The sequence below is a fragment of the Pteropus alecto genome, unplaced genomic scaffold, assembly GCF_000325575.1.
Source record: "Pteropus alecto unplaced genomic scaffold, ASM32557v1 scaffold5, whole genome shotgun sequence".
Lineage (NCBI taxonomy): Eukaryota > Metazoa > Chordata > Mammalia > Chiroptera > Pteropodidae > Pteropus > Pteropus alecto.
The window spans coordinates 25,214,849-25,234,636 of NW_006441953.1; the positions used below are offsets into that span (position 1 = coordinate 25,214,849).

Sequence of the window (19,788 nt, forward strand, 5' to 3'; positions counted from 1 at the left end):
GAACAGGGGCAATTTGGTGCCATGGAGTTTCTAAAAAATATATACATCAAGCCTCCACTATGACACACTTATCCAATCTGTTTCTTATGAAGGCTCCATGCCTTGTCCCCTCCTATAATCCTCGCCACGTCCCTTTGAGGTCATTCTATGCTAATCATATGCAAAGTGACCTGAAGCCCACAGAGGTCAGTGATCCAACATCACACAGCTCATAAATGTTCCAGCCAGAAGACTCCTCCCACCCTGCCCCCCATTCTACAGCTCCTGGTTGTCAGTACATGCACCTTAGAGGCCAGGGAGGGTTTGGGCACTGGCCATTTGCCAAAAACTTTTCAAGCTAAAATCACCATAGAGCTGTCCAGTGTTTTCTAATGATGAAACGCAACGTGAATCAGCACCACACGAAGCATCACCTGAGGACCAGGAGCATCTGGACCACCTGGGGAGCCTTAGAAGTGCTCATTTTCAGACTCCAATCCAGACAGACTGAATCAATCTCTGAGAGTGAGGTGAGGCCAAGAAGTGTGTATTTTGACAAGCTTTCCAGACAAAGTCTCAAACACGGTAAAGCTGGCCAAGCAATCTTTCAAAACACCATAAAGGAAAAGTTCTCGGTCCATTTAGAAAATAGCTTTTGTCCAAGAAATGTGGCTAAGCCCCATCACAAACAACAGACTATCGGCAAAGCGGTCTGTGCCGATGTCACCTCTGCAGGAGGAAAGGGAGAAAGAAGGTGGAGCCAGTCCTGAGCGCGTGTCCATGGCGGGTCTTACGGGGCGGCCCTCCGTCAGTCTGAAACGCCACCTCCACACCCGTCTTCCCCGCGTGGCGCTCCACGCCATAGCACCCCTCCTGGCTGCTCTTGCTCCCTAGGTCACGTCGGTGACCCCTACCACACCTCTGTTCTCTTCCACACGAGCGTTTGCTCCATCGCTCTCTCCCAACGAGATCTCAAACATTCGTGCACAAAGCCCATGTCTTAACTTCCTTTGATTGCCCACCACACTTTAGAGCAGGGGTCCCCAGTCCCTGGTCCACATGCTGGTACTGGTCCACGGCCTATTAGAAACCGGGCCGCACAGCAGGAGATGAGTGGCAGGCGAGTGAGCGAAGCCTCATCTGTATCTGCAGCCGCTCCCCGGCGCTAGCATCATCGCCTCAGCAACACTCAGATCATCAGGCATTAGATGCTCATAGCAGCGCTGGTCTCTGGTGCCAAAAAGGTTGGGACCGCTGCTTTAGAGGCAGAATGGACTGTTATCAAACTCAGAAAACCTTGGTTCGGATGTGGCTCTACCTTGAGAAGAAATGCAGGCTCCCTTAGTCTCATCGCCCCCTCTGTTTACGTGGGAAAGGGGTTGTGCCCACCTCGCTGGGTGGACGTGATGAGCAGCGTACCTGACACTGAGCAGATCAATGTCACTCACCCATTGTAGGCTTTATATAAATAGCAGATCCAGTTTCTTTGAGAGGTAGCAAACTCCTTGTCATTGGGGGATTCAAGCAAAGGCTAGTCAGCCCATCTGTGAGATGTCATGAAGTGTCTCCATGCAGCTCAAAAAGGAAAGGAAAGGGAAGATGGCAGTAAAAAGCCCCAAGATCTGTCTACACACTTGAATAAGAATTGCACTGTAGAATCTGTCTGATGTAACTATTTTGGAGCTCTGGTGTCTACCGAGGGCTTGAAAATTCCAAGAGAAGGTTTGGGGTGGTGAACGGGTCATTTTGGTCAATTTTGACTCTTACCTCTGTGGTGTCTACCCATCCCCCACCCCAGTCATGCGTTCCTGGAGTAGCTTGTACACAGATTTGAGTGCCAGGATGGACAACAAGGACCCTATGCTTTATATATTATCTATCTGTGTTCCGATCACTGATCGCTGCTTCGAATCACAGAGATGCAGACGCAGAAGTGGACAGCCATTGTCACACCCCCTCTGAAGACCAGCTGCATTAATGTTCTCGTCTGGCTGTAGAGAGTCCACAATGTGGGTAACATGGTCTATCCAGCGAGTAGATGAGCAACATGATCTATTCCAGCCAAGTCTTTTAAAGTCCTTCCCGCCTCTTGATGAAGTCACCAGCTGAGAATGAGAAGGAACATGAAATATTCATTGAATGTCATGGTCATTGGCCCTTTGCTGTGAATGATGTGGCATCATAGGACCACGAGCGATCCAGATACCCCCAAATATGGCAGAGCTTGGTCTCAAATGCTACTATAGCATGACCAAAATCTGCCACACACACTACCAAGGCAAATTTGGCAGAAAATTTCAGCCCTGAAAAGGAAAGGCTGTGCCATCACGTTGTCATCCACTAGAGGCAAATAGTAGGAGAATTCAGGCGTCCCTCTGGAAGGACAGGAAATGTGTGAGAGAGATCCAGGTGATCTTCCAGGCAAACTGATCTTTTTTTCTTTTTCAATACCAGTTGGCATTCATTATTATTTCATATTAGTTTTAGGTGTACAGTGATCAGATATCGATACGATTTACGAAATGATCCCCAATAATCTAGCACCCACCTGGCACCATACATAGTTATTACAATATTATCGACTATATTCCCTATGCTGTGCTTCACATCCCATGACTATTTTGTAACTACCAATTTGTACTTCTTCATCCCCTCAACTTTTACACCTGGCCCCCCCACCTCCTCTCCTCTGGCAATCAATAGTTTATTCTCTGTATCTGTGAGTCTGTTTTCATTTTGTGTGTTCATTTATTTTGTTCTTTAGATTCCACATATAAGTGAAATCATATGGTATTTGTCTTTCTCTAACTTATTTCACTTTGCATAATACCCTCGAGGTCCATCCATGTCATTGCAAATGGTAAGATTTCATTTTTTATGGCTGAGTAATATTCCATTGTCTATAGGTACCACAACTTCTTTATCTGATCATCTATTGATGGGCACTTAGGTTTCTTCCATATCTTGGCTACTGTAAATAGTGCTGCAGTGAACATAGGGGTGCATAGATCTTTTCTGATTAGTGTTTTGGATTTCTTCAGATAGATACCCAAAAGTGCAATTGCTGGATCATAAGGTAGTTCTATTTTTAATGTTTCGAGGCCCCTCTAAACTGTTTTTCATAGTGACTGTACCAGTTTGCAGTCTCACCAACAGTGCAAAGAGTTCCCGTTTCTCCACATCCTCGCCGACACTTGTTTTTTGATTTCTTGATCATAACCCTTCTGACCAGTGTGAGATATTACATTGTAGTTTTAATTCGCATTGCTCTGACGATTAGTGACATTGAGCATCTTTTCACATGTCTATTGGCCATCTGTATGTCCTTTTTGGAGAAATATTTATTCACGTCCTCTTAGGCAAACTGATCTTTGATAGGTTGTGCCAAAGAAATTGAGAAAAAAGCATTATCTTTGTCCAGGACAGAATATTGCCAAAATGTGTAATCGATTTAGTTGCAGTCGCAAAGTCTAACAAGGCTGGAGCTACAGAGGCAACAACCGAATTTCACTGTGAGAATTCACTGTGGAAACATCCATTTTGGACTTCAGGTGAGGCAGAAATGACTTTCCAGTGCGTTTCCATAAGTTAGGGCTTTCTTGTTATAGCAACTGGCATTACACAGCTGATGCACTCTGCTACTTTATAGTCCCAAGGACCTCGTCAGTGACACATACCCGGTCTGAGCTTCATTTAGGCCCTCAGTAAATATTTGTTCAATTAATTGTGAATTGATAAATTTAAACTAATGACATTAAACTATATCATCTCTAATACATACGCCTCCTCTTACATGCAAAGACCAAAAGATTATTTGCACGGTGGGCCAATTTGGGCATTTGGCCAATTATTGACCTTTTCAATAACCATCCTGCTGTCTGGCCAGAAGGGTTTAAGAAATACCTGAGAGATGTATAAATTGTGGTCGAGATCAAACTGCTTTCAATAAATTGGTTAAGAAAAATGTAGGCATGAACATTTTCTTGCTGTGTGTCTAGTCACAAGTATATCCAAGTCTCTGAGCTCCAGAATGATTGCAGTTCATAATCAGCATAAAGAAATTTTTTAAAGGACTTTCTTCTGCCTGTAGAGCTTAAGTGTGATGCCATCCTGGAGGCTACTGGAAGGTTAAAGGCTGTTCCTTTAACGACATATTTTTATGTTCCCTGAAGTCATGATATACGTATGCACTGACGATGAGTAATTAGAGTTGGAAAAGACTTCAGACCTATTAAAGAGAGTGACCAGTTTTATAGTTTTATGCAAATGCACAGTTCCCATCAGTCTCTTTTGATTTCTCACACTACACCACACACCTGCTCCCTTTCTTCCTGGCCCATGGTCTCAGCACGCGCTCTCCACACTCCTAGAGGTCAAGCCAGGCCAGGCTGAGCTGAAGCCTTACCTTTTCTTTCTGGAGTCTTCCCAGAATCCTGGACTCTGCTGCCGTCAGGCTTAGTTTTGAGTTGTGGTGTCCGTTTCATCTGTTCTATTGGTGGGGAAGGAATACTGGCCTGGAGTAGGAGATCTGAGTGTGGCGAAAGAATGAGTTCTGTGACGTCAGGAAAGTCACTCAAGTCGGTTTTTCATCTTTATTTCGGGCGTAGATAACTGTCACTTTTTGTTGTTAAAAAGGTCTAACGTCATAATATACAGTAAAGGCTTTATCAATAAAATTGTGCTATGCGGATGTATAGTATGTTTACCAGATAGAAAAGAGATGGAAATATTCAAAGACAGAAAAAACTTCATATCCCCATCAGGTCTCCCAAGACAAGTCACCACATAGTGGCGATATAGAGTCACCGATGCTCCTGAAAACTGGGACCGCAAATTTCCTGGTCACACTGAGAAGGACATAGGACTAAACCAGCCCGAACACAACCCTTAACCCTAAATTGTAAAAGTTAGTACAAGTTTAAGTCTAAGACCAACGAAATCATTGAATTCATTCAGAGGATTGTTTTAAAGAGAAACTAAGACAAGGTGACGGACCCTTTATCTGCTTTAGATCATTTGAAGTCGAAAGAAAAGGGGAACAAGTTACTGAACCAAATCTTGCCCCCCTAGGGGTTTTTGGGGAGTGAGAGGTCCCCAAGGAGAGGTCACAGAGGCATGGGGCCGATTGGTGAAGGAAGGTTTCCTGAAGAGAGTGGAAAGCTGGACGTGGTTCCCCTCGCAGTGCTTTGATGGCGCCCAGACAGATCATGTCACCTGCAGCACCATTAGAGCACCAGCAAGGCCACCATGGAGGGCATGGAGCTGGGCAGTGGCCCCCAGGTGTGCTCTCTGATGAATGAGGTCCCTCTTCAACGGTCCCTCGGAGGCTGACGTCGACTGTCAGTCCCCTGCGCATTGCCACCTCCTGGAGACGCCTACGTAATTCTAAGTTTGGACCGGCCCATCAGTCCTTGTTGGTAGCTAGGTGCAGGGCGCCTTCCCTATGGAAAGCCATGACTGCCCAAATGTTTACGTTGCTTGAAGGGCAAATCTCTTTGCTGTTGCCTGCCTTGCTGACCTCATGATTCACTGCCAGATCTGGTGGGACAGGAGGGGTCACATCCTTAAAGATTGGTGACCCAATGCTTAATGAAGAAGGAAAAGAAGAAAAAGCTTTAGGCTCCTGCTCCTCCTTGAACGCCTGAATGTATGCGTGGCTGTACATCTCCGGCCAGCGTGCTCGCCTGGGCGGCCCTGCTCATCGACTTGCTAAGAGCCTCCTCTTAATGCAAAATCGTGAAAAAATCAGGATGCTGTGGCTGTAGCTTTCCTGGCCGTCAACCCCAGGCCCTCTGGGGTTGACTGGGACGCCCTAGAAAGGGAGGCTGTCACTCACAGCAGATGCCACTAAGGGCCACCAAGAGCTTATCAGGACAATAGCCAAAGGGGGGGAAAAAAAGTCAGGTGCTGACAGGAGTCCTGGGGATACATATTCTAAAAGATCTTCTTTAAGAGAAAAAATGGGTGGAGGGCGGAAGAAGGAGCTGATTATGCCGCAGACGGAGGCTCCCACAGAAGCTTTTCTCTCCTTTCTTTTCCTCTTGTCGGCCAGGGACTGAAACTAAAAAAACTCTGACCATAGGCAACTAAAAGCCTAAAACAGAAATAAATACAGAAAAAAATTCTTAAATACAGGAGGAGAAAATAAAGGTCATTAAATAAGTTATATATATTATGAATTATATATATGCGTGTATATATAACTAAATTAAAACTCCATAATTTGATTTAATTAGACATCCAAAATTTATATACTAAACATTTATATAAAAGTTGTACACATAATTATATATACAACAAATGTATATACTAAGAGAATTTAAATAACAGGGACCAATTTGGTCTTTGTCCCTAGTTCCGTGTGATTAGAGGGTTGGAACTTCCAGCCCCAATCTCTCACATCCTGGAAGGGGAGGTGGGCTGATGATTGAGTTAATCACCAAAGACAAACGAGTTAATGCAACCCGCCTACATTAATGAAACGTCCACGAAAACCTCTAAACGGTGGGGATTGGAGAGCTTCCGGGTGAGCCCGTGGATGCCGACAGGATGACGCACCCACAGAGCTCACGGAAGCTCTACCTCGCCCTCCGCTCCTCTTCCATTCGGCCGTTTCCTAGCTGGACCCTCGATGATAAAGGGGTAATAGTAAGTAAAGCACTCTCCTTAGTTCTGTGACTCCTGCTAGCAAATGATCACACACGAAGGGCTCGTGGGAACCCCAGAATTTGTGGTCCTCCCAGCGCCCGTGTAGGCAGCCTTGGCACCCCATTCGAAGCTGACATCTAAAAGGAGGGCAGTGTGGGACTGAGCCCTCAACCTGTGGGGTCTGCCCAAACTTCAGGTAACGTCAGAAATGAATTGAACTATGGACACCTACTCCACGTGGGAGAGTCGGAGAAGTGGTATTTGGTGTGTGGGAAGAGGAAGCTCTCGATGACAAAAAATAAAAATTTAAAAGGAGCTCGTTGGCTCTTATGCCTCTAGGTTCCAAAATAGCTTTTGGCATTGGCTAAAATTCACCAACTGGCAAAAATCCGTGGATTTAATCAATGCTGGGGCTCAAATTATAGTTCCGTCTGGAGTTCTACTATATCCAACCATTGTACCCCCTGTAATCTAAAAAAGTAACTAAACATAAAACCGAAGCAAAACAGACACGCCTCTCTTTAACTGTAGACCCTAAATGTCCCATGGTCAGAGCACCATTGCCCTGCAGTAGCCTAATTGGATGCAGATGCTCCCCAACCTCCGGGCCGTGGTACCGGTCCGTGGCCTGTTAGGAACCGGGCCGCACAGCAGCTGTGTTTGCACCGCGAGGGCCCTCATACCCGATATCCAGTATGATTAAAATTACCGACTATTCAACGACTGGTATTTTGCTCTTATAGATGTTGATGTAAAAATTGTCCAAACCTGTAAAGAATTTTTATAAGTGTTTTTCTGAGCCAAAACGAATGACATATGCCAGGAAGCAAGATCTCAAATGCCTCGGAGAACAGCAGTTTGCGGTTTCTTTCATGCTGTTGGGATTAAGGAGCAAACGTGGGGGCGATGACATTAAGGTGGGAAAAAGCGAGGCGGGGGTCGGATCTCGGGGGAGTTAGCAGGATTCCGTGCTCTTTTGAGGGTGGTTCCGCTTTAGAAGAGGGGTGTGAAAAGAGGCATTTCAGAGGTGTGTTAGCCTACATGCACAGAAACAATGGACGCGGCTTGCTTAAGGCAAAGATAAGCCTCTTACTGAGGACGCTGTAAGCCTGGGAGGTGACTACCCGCCATGCCCTGCCAGCTAGGAGTTTATGATCAGATCACTCTGTGAGGTTACTGCCCAGAGAACCTCTTTTTCCTCCACGTAGATTTGACTAACATGTTCTGTTCAGAGCCTCTCTCAACAGCATCTCAGCTGCAGTTCACCTTCACCTCTGAAGGGACAAATGTATCCTTCCCAGACCACCCTTGGCGTACCAAACAGCCTTGTCATCACACACAGTCTTAGCAGACAAGATCTCCACTTCATCCACATTTCTCCAGGAGCACAGGTACGATGTTACGTGGATGACATCCTCCTCCAGGGAAATTCATTTGACGCACTCATTAGAGACATACGAGTCCAACACCTTTTCATCCTTTCTGAATTCTGGTGGCAATATTCATTTACAAATTCTACTTCCAAATTAAAATCCACAGGCACCCCTGTTAGAGACCTCAGAGCCTCCTTCACTTAGAGGCTTTGGCAACTTCCTCTCATGCCCCCCGGAGTCTCTGGACCATTTATGAAAGCCGTAAGTCAGTCGAGGATGCAAGAAACCGTCCCTCTCAGCCTCACGCTCTACACCACTAAAACAACAAGTGACTGACTACCTACTGGGAGCTTCTGGAAATAGAGGCTTTCACAGACTCTGAACCTGTGACCCTCCACATCCACCTGCTTATTATGGTTTGGGTCATGGAAACAGCACCCCCAAGCTCAACCCAGCTACCAAGACTTCCTTAAGACAGGGTGGAGCCAAACTGGATCCCTGGTACATTCCACCTGCGGGAGGAACGGCTTCTCCTCTCTCCGGTCCCTTGCAAGATGCCTTGGTGCTGGAGGCCACCCCTCCCCCAGACTTCTTAGCTACTTGAGAAGCCCCTTGAGATCAACTGAGTGAGTAGAAATGGACACGCGTAGACTATGCATAGGGTACACACTGTGGAACTCGATGGAATGTTGTTGCTCTCCATCCCTTAGCCAGGATGTCCCCGATAAAAGACTGAACCCAAGAGACAGCACAGTTGGCCAAACCTCAGGCGGTCCTCTCAGCACTGGACACCCCTCCTTCACATGACTATAAACTGTTTGTCACCTAAAATTGTCCCCTTCGGGGTAAAGAACTCTGGCAATCTCTTGCCTTGCAGATACCCAAAGTATCAGTCAAAATCACACTCTCTGTATACTAAGGTCACATTACAAGAAGGCCATGCCAAGGCACGCTGTAGTCCCTCCAGAGGTACGCACACTACACCGACAGTGACCAAGACACATATTCGCTTCTCAAAACACAATGCCGGGCTCTTGGAAGAGTTTTCAACAGAACCATCAAAAGTTGAATAATTCCCCGGTATCCAATATAATCAAGAGGCAAAATACTGGTGTCCTCAAACAGCTTGCTTTGATGTTCTAGTCAGGCAAATCAAGCTCCGTTTTGCCCTAGGCCTTAATCTATTTTTATAAACTTCTTATCTTGTTCCATCCCGTAAGGTTTGGAGGCCAGATCGAAGGCACATGTCTTTCTGAAACCCAGTAATCGTGTACTGTCCCAGAGCCAGGCAGTTGCTCGTGTGACATGGTACTGAGTCAAACCCACACTTTCATCAAAAGCAAGAACCGGTTAGTGTGGTTGCACACTATTCTGTGTCCTGTGGGTCTTGTTACTCCTGGTCTAGGCGCTTTCTTTGGTTTATAACCCAAAGGCTCAATCCCTCCAAATCAGCCATTGTTTCAACCAGTGGCAAATGCTTAGAGCCACATTGATTCGAGGTGGTGCCCACTTGGGAAGAATACCTCCGTCCCACACCCCAGACGACATCACATGGTCCAGGAGCTCACCACCGGAGTTGACATCTCCCCAGATGACATCGCAGCTGCCCAAGACCTCACCTTGGACTTCGACCCCCTCTGCTAGAGACAACTTCACCCTGATCGAAAATCTCTGCACCCATGACACCCGTGGACTGCCTCTCCTCAGGTACAGATTGAACGTGGGACATTTGTTGCTTTTCTTCCGTGGATACTAGAAATTCTATTGTGTTTCTGAGCTCTCTGCCTGCTTAGCCCGTGATCCTGGTGTACTCCTTGCTCTCTGTGAAAACATCTCTACCCTCCCATGCCTACAAGGAAGTCTGGTAGGAGTGACCCCTGTCTGTGCCTCTCCAGAAATTCACAGAGTATTGCTTTCCCCAGGGGACACCTGCCTTATGTTGGTCAACCCTTGACCCCCAGAGTAGAGGTCCACTCACTCCTCAATACCTTTGCCTCCTGCCCTCCTCCCCTGGCTGCCGCCACAAACTCCCACCTCGCGTCTCTGATCCCAGCCACCACAACCAGTCCTTCAATTAGTTACACACAGTACCACCAACCTTTACATATACTTTGCTGACTTCAGCTCACGCCCTCAACGACATAACCGCAGGACCTGCCCCCTTCACCCAAGGAACACCCCAAGGCTTTATCATCAGACTCACACTTTTAATTGTTTCCAGTAATTGTTAGAGCCCTCCCAAAATTCCAGCTCGATTTTCTTGGATGATGCCTTATGAATAAAAAATCTGTTTACAGTGTCTACGGCCATGCCACCCCAATCGAGTGTGATCTGGTCTGATCTTGGAAGCTAAACAGGGTTGTCCTAGTAAGTACTTGGAGACCACCTAGGAAGACCAGTTGTGTAGGCATAAAAAATAAGGGATTGAAAGCTGACAAGGTCCTTGCCATCTCTGAGGTCAACCAAGGGTTGCCTCGCCTAAAAATATATATATAAAAAACTTTGAAAAAGCTGTTTACAGGCCGGCCTACAAGGACTCCGCACACTTCTACTTATGTTCCTCCGTGTTACTTTCAGAAGAAAACGTTTTCTTTCCTGTTTGGGGCAACTCACGCCCTGCTCCCTAAAAGTTTCTGTGATCATTACACCAACTATTCATCATGTGACATCCAAACATCAGAGGGCAGATTGAAATGATCACGTTTTTAATATTCTGTATTTTATGATGTTTTGACTTCTTGGGGAGCCTCACAAACCCAAGGTGAGACTGCCTCTCTCAGGGCTAATTAGTTAATCGTCAATAATAGTAAATAACTTCATTGGGACCTTACCTCTCACATGCATATTAAGCCCCTCCTTTATCCAACTCTCACACGTCAAGCCAATATGCCTTGTACCCTAAATCTACCCAAGGCAGAGACCAGACAGCTAGGGCACCTCTATGCTCCAAAGCCCACTGCAATTATTCAAACTGGTCAGTCCAAGACTGTTTACTCTGCCTCCCCTCGCCTTTCCCTCGGGAATCCCAATAAGGGCTCTGGCCTAGGCTCACCTCTGCCTTGTGATTCTGCCTCCTGACCAAACCAGATGCTTCCTCTGTGGCTCTGTATGCCCCCTTCTCTTGGGAAACGTAAGTTATAAGTTCTTCTTTCAATGGCATCAGCCTCTCCTCTAGTCACTCAGTCACCTCTACAAATTAAAATCTCACAGGTACATTGTGAGACAGTGATCCTATACAATCTTTGGCTTACATGAGTTAGTCTAAAAAAAAAAGGCCTTTTGAAGTGAGAGGTAAACAAGCATTTATTTGAAAGCAGTAAGAATAGCTATTTGGGCAGAAGCCCAGATAATGTTTTGATTAGGAGACAAAGGCAATGGGTATTTATGAGAAAAGACAGGGGAACAATTACATCAACAGAAGAAAGGCATTTCTATTGGTGCAGATGACATAGTGATGTTAATAATTCTAAAGACCGTTTTGAATTTTCAGTCCAGTAGCCATAATATCTGCTTTCTTGATATCTTTGAAAACAGCTTTTTTTTAAACATGATGTTGCATAGACCCAGTCCAAAATTTACTTTACTTTACTTTGTTGTTAACCTTCCAAAGGTTTGAGGCATAAGACAGGCAAAGCAGTTCTTCTGGGATGGCAGCTCCAGCTACATTTTAGAGCGTCTTCATTTATATTATTGCTTACGCGTAAGTTATAATAAACTTCCAATAAATTCCCAATTTCGTTTCCTTTGTTTTCAGCTTTCTTTCTCCTATTCCAATCAGAATAATCTTGATAAATACAAAAACTAATTCAATACAATAAATATTTGCTAAATACTTTCTAATAAGCTTCATACTTGAGCTCTGGGGTATAGATGTCATTACCCAGGACGATGGTGGTAATGAATACACGAATGAGCCACAACAAAGTGACAAATCAGCTGTGATAATGGTGAAGTCCGTACAAAGGTGTGAGAACCCAGTGCAGGAACAATGAATATTGCCATGGGCACAGGGAGTCAGGTAGATAGAGAATTTGTCACATAGATAAAAGTGGAATGGAGTCTCAGAGGCAAAGCGTTCTGCCACAACCTGACATGTGGGGGAAAAATGGAAAGTAAGATATAGTTGGAGCCCAAGGATATGTGTGTAGGGATGTTGGGTGTCGACTTTGAGGTTGGCTGAGATCAAGAGGAGAAAGTCCTCATCTGTCACTCAGAAATGTGGACTTTATTCTGTAAGCAGATGAAAATCATCAGAAGATTGAGGCTGGGAAGTGACGAATGTCACCACTACGGCAAACATCAGATAGCGAGCCAGAGTCAAACTGGCTGTCTCGAGGGCAGGAAACAAAGCACTTTCACCTCCTCATTTCCTATGGTGACTAATACCATTCTTTGCTCAGTCGTTACTGAGTAATGATTGAAAACATACTGCTCTTTTTTTTCTCCAGCTGTTAAGTTGTGTCTTAACCAGTTGCAGCCTCTTGAGAAATCCTCTCTGCCTCTGGCTAGGTCACATATCCCTGCCTCGAGTGCCCCAGCCTTTCCTCCAACACAGCAATTGCCCCTATTTTCTCATGATCAATACCCTTGTCTCTCCTCCACTGTTGTTTGCCGTCTCTTTGAAGGCAAAGACCGTGTCACCTCCACTGCATTCCAGTCAATGACAGAGCCCTTGGGACATGCTAGTTGTTTCTTGAGTGCTCTTTGGATGAATGAAAGAATGAATGGATGATAACAGGATGATGGGCAGGATGAATGAGGTCTTGTGAGCGGCTGGCCTCATTCTTCCTAGAGCCAAGCCGTGTCTTATTCTCCTGTCTTCCCCCAAACAGCACATAGCATGGAGCCTCTCTCCTCTCTGAGCCTGGGAGCTGTTATCCCCAGGGTCCCTTATAGGCAATTTCTGGTGCCTTTCATCAACACATCTTCATCTCTTTATGTGACAAAAGAAGCAATTCATATGCTCACGTGCTTGGTGACTTGTGACACTAACACAGAGAAAGGGCAGCTTGTCTTCCTTTTTCAGTTTTCTGGACGGCAACGGGCGTTCTTTGCAACAAACATGGGTTAGAGACTGAAAATTCTAAAGGGAGACTTTAGTGCCTTCTTCTGCCCTAAATATGGAAGTGGTGGGCACGTATATGTGTGCATATCCCTGCATGATGTACCTGCATGAGCGTGTGTCTGTAAGGGCCTGTGTGTGTGTGTGTGTGTGTGCATGTGTGCACGCGTGCACGCGCATGTGTGTGTAGAGGTGCACAGTCATCTGTGAGCTTTGGGGGTTTTATCCAAAAGGAGCAGGTATGTTTAAAGCACGTTTAAGCTCTTTTATGATGATTTCCTTGAAAAAAAAAAAAGTGAAAAACTCAGAGATGACGAATGAAGTTACTTTGTGTGGAGTTTGTTATAAAACACTTTAAAAAATTTTAAGAATATATAAGGCTTTAAACAGCTCTATTACTTGAGAAAAATAACCTTAACTATTATGATTAGGTCAATCCATACAAAATTGCTGATATCCCACCATTGCTAACTGCCACGAGCAGCAAATTCTTTGGTTTAATTTAATATAAAACTGTGAGTTATTTTTTAGGTGGATTCAGAATCAGAACCATGTTGCACATGGCATCGAAGAGAATGAGATCCGTATTATGGGGTTCGACACAGGGCATTCCTTTCAAATAAATGAACTTCAGTAGATTATAATTTGCATTCATGCTGAGTGCTGTAACATTAACCTTTTGATGTACTAAACAGGAATTCTGAAGTTTCATGACTAATGAGCCCTTTAAATTTGGAATGCCAATTCTGTTCAGTAGGTTAAAGATGAATGCTTTGGCCATCTAAATAGATTTTAGCTGATGATCACTTAGACCATTTCCTCATTTTCTGACAAGGAATAAATTTTTGATGCACATATCTTGACCCAATAAATTAATATTGTTTTGATGCAGCGACTCTGTATTTTGTCTGTATATTGACCAAATTTGACCTTGTAGAGTGTAGTTAGGACTCAATTTAGAACAAAATTATATCCACTGAGACCATCTCTGGTGAATACACCCACAGATGCCAGCCCTCTAGGTCAACGAATCATATGGTAGTAACACATATGAGAGTAAAATCAGCTTTTGAACTTGAAGTCACCTTCCAGTGACCAGATTGCATATGCAACATGCATTCACCTACCAGCCCTAATGTGTGAGTGGTTACCAGATGTGTTCAGACTTTCTTTGAAACCCCAAAAAGGAAATTTGCTCTCTGTCATTTAAATCTTTGATGAAGAAAACAATGACATAACCCCAATCTAATCATGAGAAAAATACTAGACATATTCCAAATGGCAGATATTCCCCAAACACCTAGTCAGTACCACTGAAAACTCTCAAGGTCATCGAAAGCAGGGAACATCTGAAAAACTGTCACAGCCAAGAAGAGGCTAAGGTGTTATGACTATTAAATGTCATGTGGTATCTTGGATGGAGTCCTGGGCAGAAGAGACCATTAGGAATTGAAAACTCATGTCCACACCAAAAGCTGCACAGGAATGTTTGTAGCGGCTTTATTCATAATGACCAAAGCTTGAAACAACCGAGATGTCCTTTAGGAGGTGCATGGATAAGGAAGTGATGTTTCATCGAGACAGTGAACCATTATCCAGTGCTAAAAAGAAATGAGCTATCAAAGCACAAAAAGACATGAAAGAACCTTAAAATCATCTACTGTGTGAAAGAAGCCAGTCTTCAAAGACTACATACCGTATGAGTCCAACCATATGACCTTCCAGAAAAGGCAAAACTATGGAGACAAGAAAAAGATGAGTGATTACCAGGGATCAGGGAAGAGGGAGGGATGAAAGGTGGAGGGCAGAAGATCTTTGGGAAAATGAACATACTCTGTATGAGACCTTAGTGAGGAGTATATGTCACTAGACACTTGTGAAGACCACAGATTGTACAACACCAAGAGTGAGCTATTAGAAAAACAATGGACTTTGTGTATTTATAAGGCATCAAGGAAGGCTCACCGACTGTGAGAACTGTACCACTCTGGTGGAGGGTGGTGACAGTGAGCAACAGGGCACGTATGGGAGTTCTCTGTACTTTCCACTCAATTTTTACAGGAACCGAAAACTACTCTTAAAAGTCAAGTCTGTTAATGATTTTAAAAAGAACACAAGGTCAAAAGCAAGGAGGTCTAAACAAAGCGTGGACTTCAGTAATACTAGACCGACATTGGTGCCACTATTTTAAATGTGGTGTTATAACGTCAGAGGTTAGTAATAATGGGTCCAATATTTCAATTCTAATGTTGTTTAGTATCTAAATATAAACAAAAGAATGAGAAGGTAAGAGGGGGAAAGAGCAGTTTGTAATTTAGCAAAAACAGGTACCTTACCTTGTTTTTAATAAAAATATTAGAAGCGGCCTTCATTTAATTCTGCTCTAATTGTGTGTCAGGCAGGTGCTTCGGTCACCCAAGCTCAGCGCCACATCTGTACCACGAGGATCCAGGCTGGACTCTCCTCTAGGGATTCTTGTGATAAAAGGGGTGAGTCTGTATTCAGTCAGTTCTGGGAGTCAGTGACGCCCTCGATCCTGGGGCAGGGGGTTGGTAGAAGCCTGCTGTGAACAGTCGTGCGGGGGCCCCAAACCCGCTCCAGTTCTCCAGGGCCCTGGAACCCAAGTCGAGCTTTTTCTCAGTATAGCGAGGTGTGAAATAACAGGGGGAAACCACCTCAGCACAAGCTGGGACAATGTAAGCACGTGCTGGGGATGACAGTCTATCGCTCTCCGTGAACATCCATGAAAGGGCTAGAGGCATAGAGAGAAGATGACGTTTGACCTGGGTGCCGAAGGATGAGGCAGCATGTGCTTGGCAAAGCAGGACTAGAAGAGCTTTCCAGGTAAGGGGAACAGCAGGAGCAAAGGCAGGAAGTGGCAGGTGCACCAAGTATTCAGGAAATGCCTTAGTGTGGCCAGATCGAAGTGTGTGTGTGTGTGTGTGCGCGTGTGTGTGTGTGCGTGTGTGTGTGTGGAAATGAGTTTGGAATGACACGCTGAGCCAACAGTGAAAGGTGTAAATAGCCTGACCTAATACTATGTATGCCCCACTGCTTGGACTAGAAAGATCAGGAAAGAAGTTGGGATGAGATCTCATGGGATCCATGTTTCCTGCCGAAGCTTAGAGAAACACTTCACAGAAAAGATCCTGGAGCCTACATGTTTCCTTTAAATATGCTTTGTGTTCAGACCTACATTCTTCCTCCAGAGAAAAAAATCTGGCTGTGTCCTGAGGATCAAGATGAATTTCTCATTTTTTTTAGAGACGATCTTGATCTATATCTCCCCATGGAACAGAACTGCTTTATCTTGCCTATGTCCAAATAATTTCCTGAAATACCACACTGTGAGTGCCTATTTATGGAGGTTATGGTTCCCTAAGGCAGTGGTCAGGATGATGGGGATATATCTCTTTATGAGCCAGTTTTATATGATGCCTAGAGTTTGGGGAAATGGCCATCTCCGATGGAATTCATGAGAGATCCTTTGAACCTTTGAGTGAACCAGTCAACATCCATAGCTCTGTCACCTTGAAGCAGATGGATCTTGAATGGAATCCAACCGCAGCTATGACTTTTAGTGTCTTTCCTGTGAGCTGGGACAGAATTTCTAGAAAATTTAAATTAGATGCCAGCCCAATTCCATATATACACATCTAGATATTGGGGCATCTCTTAAGAGTTCCAGAACTCTCCACTGTTTTTTTTTAATGTATATACAAAAGAATCATGAAGTCTGAAAATACTGACCCCTGTGTCAACATAGTCTCAGTCGGACGGAGATGATTGTTGACCCTTGGGTGGCAGAGTTGAATGTTGACCCTTGGGTGGCAGAGTTGAATGTTGACCCTTGGGTGGCAGAGTTGAATGTTGACCCTTGGGGGACAGAGTTGAATGTTGACCCTTGGGTGGCAGAGTTGAATGTTGACCCTTGGGTGGCAGAGTCTACCCAGATTGCCACTGTCCCCACTGCTTCCTGACTTTCCCAAAGGTGAGAGTCAGTTGCCATTTATTACCATTCTGGTATTATTGTTTTCTTTATGGCCGAGTTAGGAAGAAAATAACAATTTCTCGTGCCCAGATATGAAAAGTGAGGTGACAAAACATAGTGAGGTTCACATCTTCTTTGTGGAAATGAGTCTCCTTTTACATGCTTAATATGAAAATACACACACACACACACGCACACACACACAAAATGACTGTTTTTAAAGAAGACAACTTAAGTTCACATTATGAACCAAATCTGTTCTGTTTCACTCTGTTAATAGCTCAGCCACATGAATAATTTAGTATAAAACCCTAAATGAGGGACTGTTATTGTCAGCAATCTGCAGATGGACAAATAGAGGTTCAGAGTGGTTAGGTGACAGAGTGAGGGTCCCACATGTGACCGGAAGGTGAATATTTTCAGCAGAAATCCCCAGATCAGGAGCTTCTTCTCTACCAGCCTTTCGGAGCCCATGGGTTCCTCTGCCCACACAGTAACTTCACGTGCCTCAGTGAAAACAAGGACTCGAAAACTGAGATGGCGTCCTCAGCTCATTCTCTCATTCGCCAAAGGCTTACTGAGAGTGGCAGACAGGAAAAGATCAGACAATGGATGTGGGGAGTCCTGGGCTTAAACTCTGGACTCCTCACCTTCCTAGCCCTGTGACCTCGGACAAACTCAATATCTCCATGATCCAATTTTCCATCTGCAGAATGGGCTGGATCCCAGCTTACTGTATCATGGAGCATGAAGAGAGAGCTTTAGGTAAAATGGACCTAGCACAGTCTTTGGCAGCTATGATTATTTTTGTTTTTGTTTTTAACTTCCCCCACAGATGTTCCTGCTGGGATCCGCAACCCATTAAGGAGAGTCTTTGCAAGGCTGAGCTGCCCTCCCAAACTGGCTGTGGGGTGGGGTGGAGGGGGAGGGAAAAGCTTGAAGGAAGCAAGTCTAATGCTTCCCCCCACCCACAGGATTATACCAAACACTTTCCCTGCAGGAATTGGCTCCCTCCGAAAGGGCGGGGCTGGGAGGAGTGGGAACAGAGCCACACAGACTGGTATGTGCATTGTAAAAACCCTATTGGCATGGGCTCCTATAAAAAGGGCATTTCCTGCTTTGCACTGCAGACGAGACAGCGGAAAGCCTGCGAGCGAGCTCTGGCATCTGAGATCGTGCTGGACCTGCATATTCAGGACAAGGTAAGAGCCTGGCTCTCCTAATGGTGTCCTTGTCTGGCCCACTTCCAGCTCCCCTAAGGACCTTAGGTTCCTGGGGTCTGGATCCTATCGGGGACACGTGGAGGCTGAGTCCCAATGCCGTGAGGAATGAGTGGGTCTCCATCTGGTATACCCCGCCTCCTGTCTCATCTTCATTCAGAAGCCCACATGCCTGTGACTGTCTTCCCCGTCCTCGGTCTTAATAAAAAGTCAAACGCCCAGCGTGGAAATGAGATCAGGGCTGTTTCTTAGGCCTGCCTCTTTTTAGACGAAATTCAATATTTTCTTTTAAAATGGAGCGCTGATAATATGAATTCCTTTATCACGAATTAAGCTAAACCAAATCCTCAATCGTTCATAATGCTTTTTTATTTCTTGCCAATATTTTTGAAAGGCAGAGTAAGGTGAAGGCAAGAAGTGACCCATAGGGCGTGGCATCAAGGACCAGAGAGAGAAGTTCTGGCTGCCTAACCCAGCTTCGTCACTTGCCCATTGTGGGATCTTGAGCAATTTATTTACGGGTCTGAACCATAACTGTCACATCTGTTACCTGGGAGAGATTTATTATTACCCACCAGGCAGGGCTCTTGCGTGGATTAATAAGATGAGAATCAAATATTGATCAAGTGTGCTTTTGTTGTCCACACGATGAAATATGGGCAGTTTAGTGTAGCATTTAAGGTCATCGTATTTATTCAATGATTTATTTTTAAAAACACTGATTGAGGGCATTCTATATGCCCAGCACTGTGCCATGATGCTCTAAATGCTCTGGTGGGAATTAGCCCCTATCCACCCCAGTCCACTTTGCCCAGTCAGATTGGATGTTCACGCCTTTCCTTAGGCTCTTAGCGCATCCCAAATGTCCCTTCTCACAAACCCATCCATCTTACAGTGTGCACATCCCACGCATGTTTCACCTTGAGTCACACACCACTTTTCTTGTAGTGTGGTTCTCTGAGTCCGTGTAGAACTGTGCTATAGAAATCCAGCACGCTGGAGCCGGAGGAGAGTGAGCGATGGTCTTTTTCAACGCCTTGATTTTCAGATAAAGGAAGTGAGACCCAGAGCGGGGATAATGACTTGTTCAAGATCAAGTTGGGGACACAATTGGGACAGATTTCTGGGCAATACTATTTAGAATCCCCAAAGAGTTGCCTCTAATTTTCAAGATAGAGGACTTATTTACCTTGATAAATTCAACATTTAGTCTAGTGCATGGCCTGTAGCAGGTGCTCCACAGATGCTCGTCGAATGAGCAAATGAATGAGTGAGTGAGTGAGTGAGTGAGTGAGTGAGTGAGTGAGTGAGCAAATGCAGGAGTAAATAAGCGAGTGAATGAGGAAGTCAGAGGGTGGCGAAGGGATGAATAAAGAGTAGAGAGTTTTTGACATTGAAGACTCGAGTGAGACAGAAATGTGAAGACAGGCTGCTCGTGAGTAATTCAGGAAGCAGAAGGGTTCCCGACCCCGCCCCTGAGCAGGCGGGCACGTGCCAGGGCGGAGGGAGGAGCAG

The 19,788-nt window shown here is 45.0% G+C and overlaps 1 protein-coding gene across 1 annotated transcript in view; it reads left to right on the forward strand.

Moving 5' to 3' along the window:
- Positions 1-18,141: 18,141 nt before the first annotated feature.
- The window catches only part of FGFBP1 (fibroblast growth factor binding protein 1), a 2,862-nt gene continuing 1,215 nt past the window's right edge, over positions 18,142-19,788 (forward strand). The window contains exon 1 of the mRNA XM_006918981.3: positions 18,142-18,255. The gene's annotated coding sequence lies outside the window, so the exon portion shown is untranslated. The remainder of the gene's footprint in view (positions 18,256-19,788) is intronic.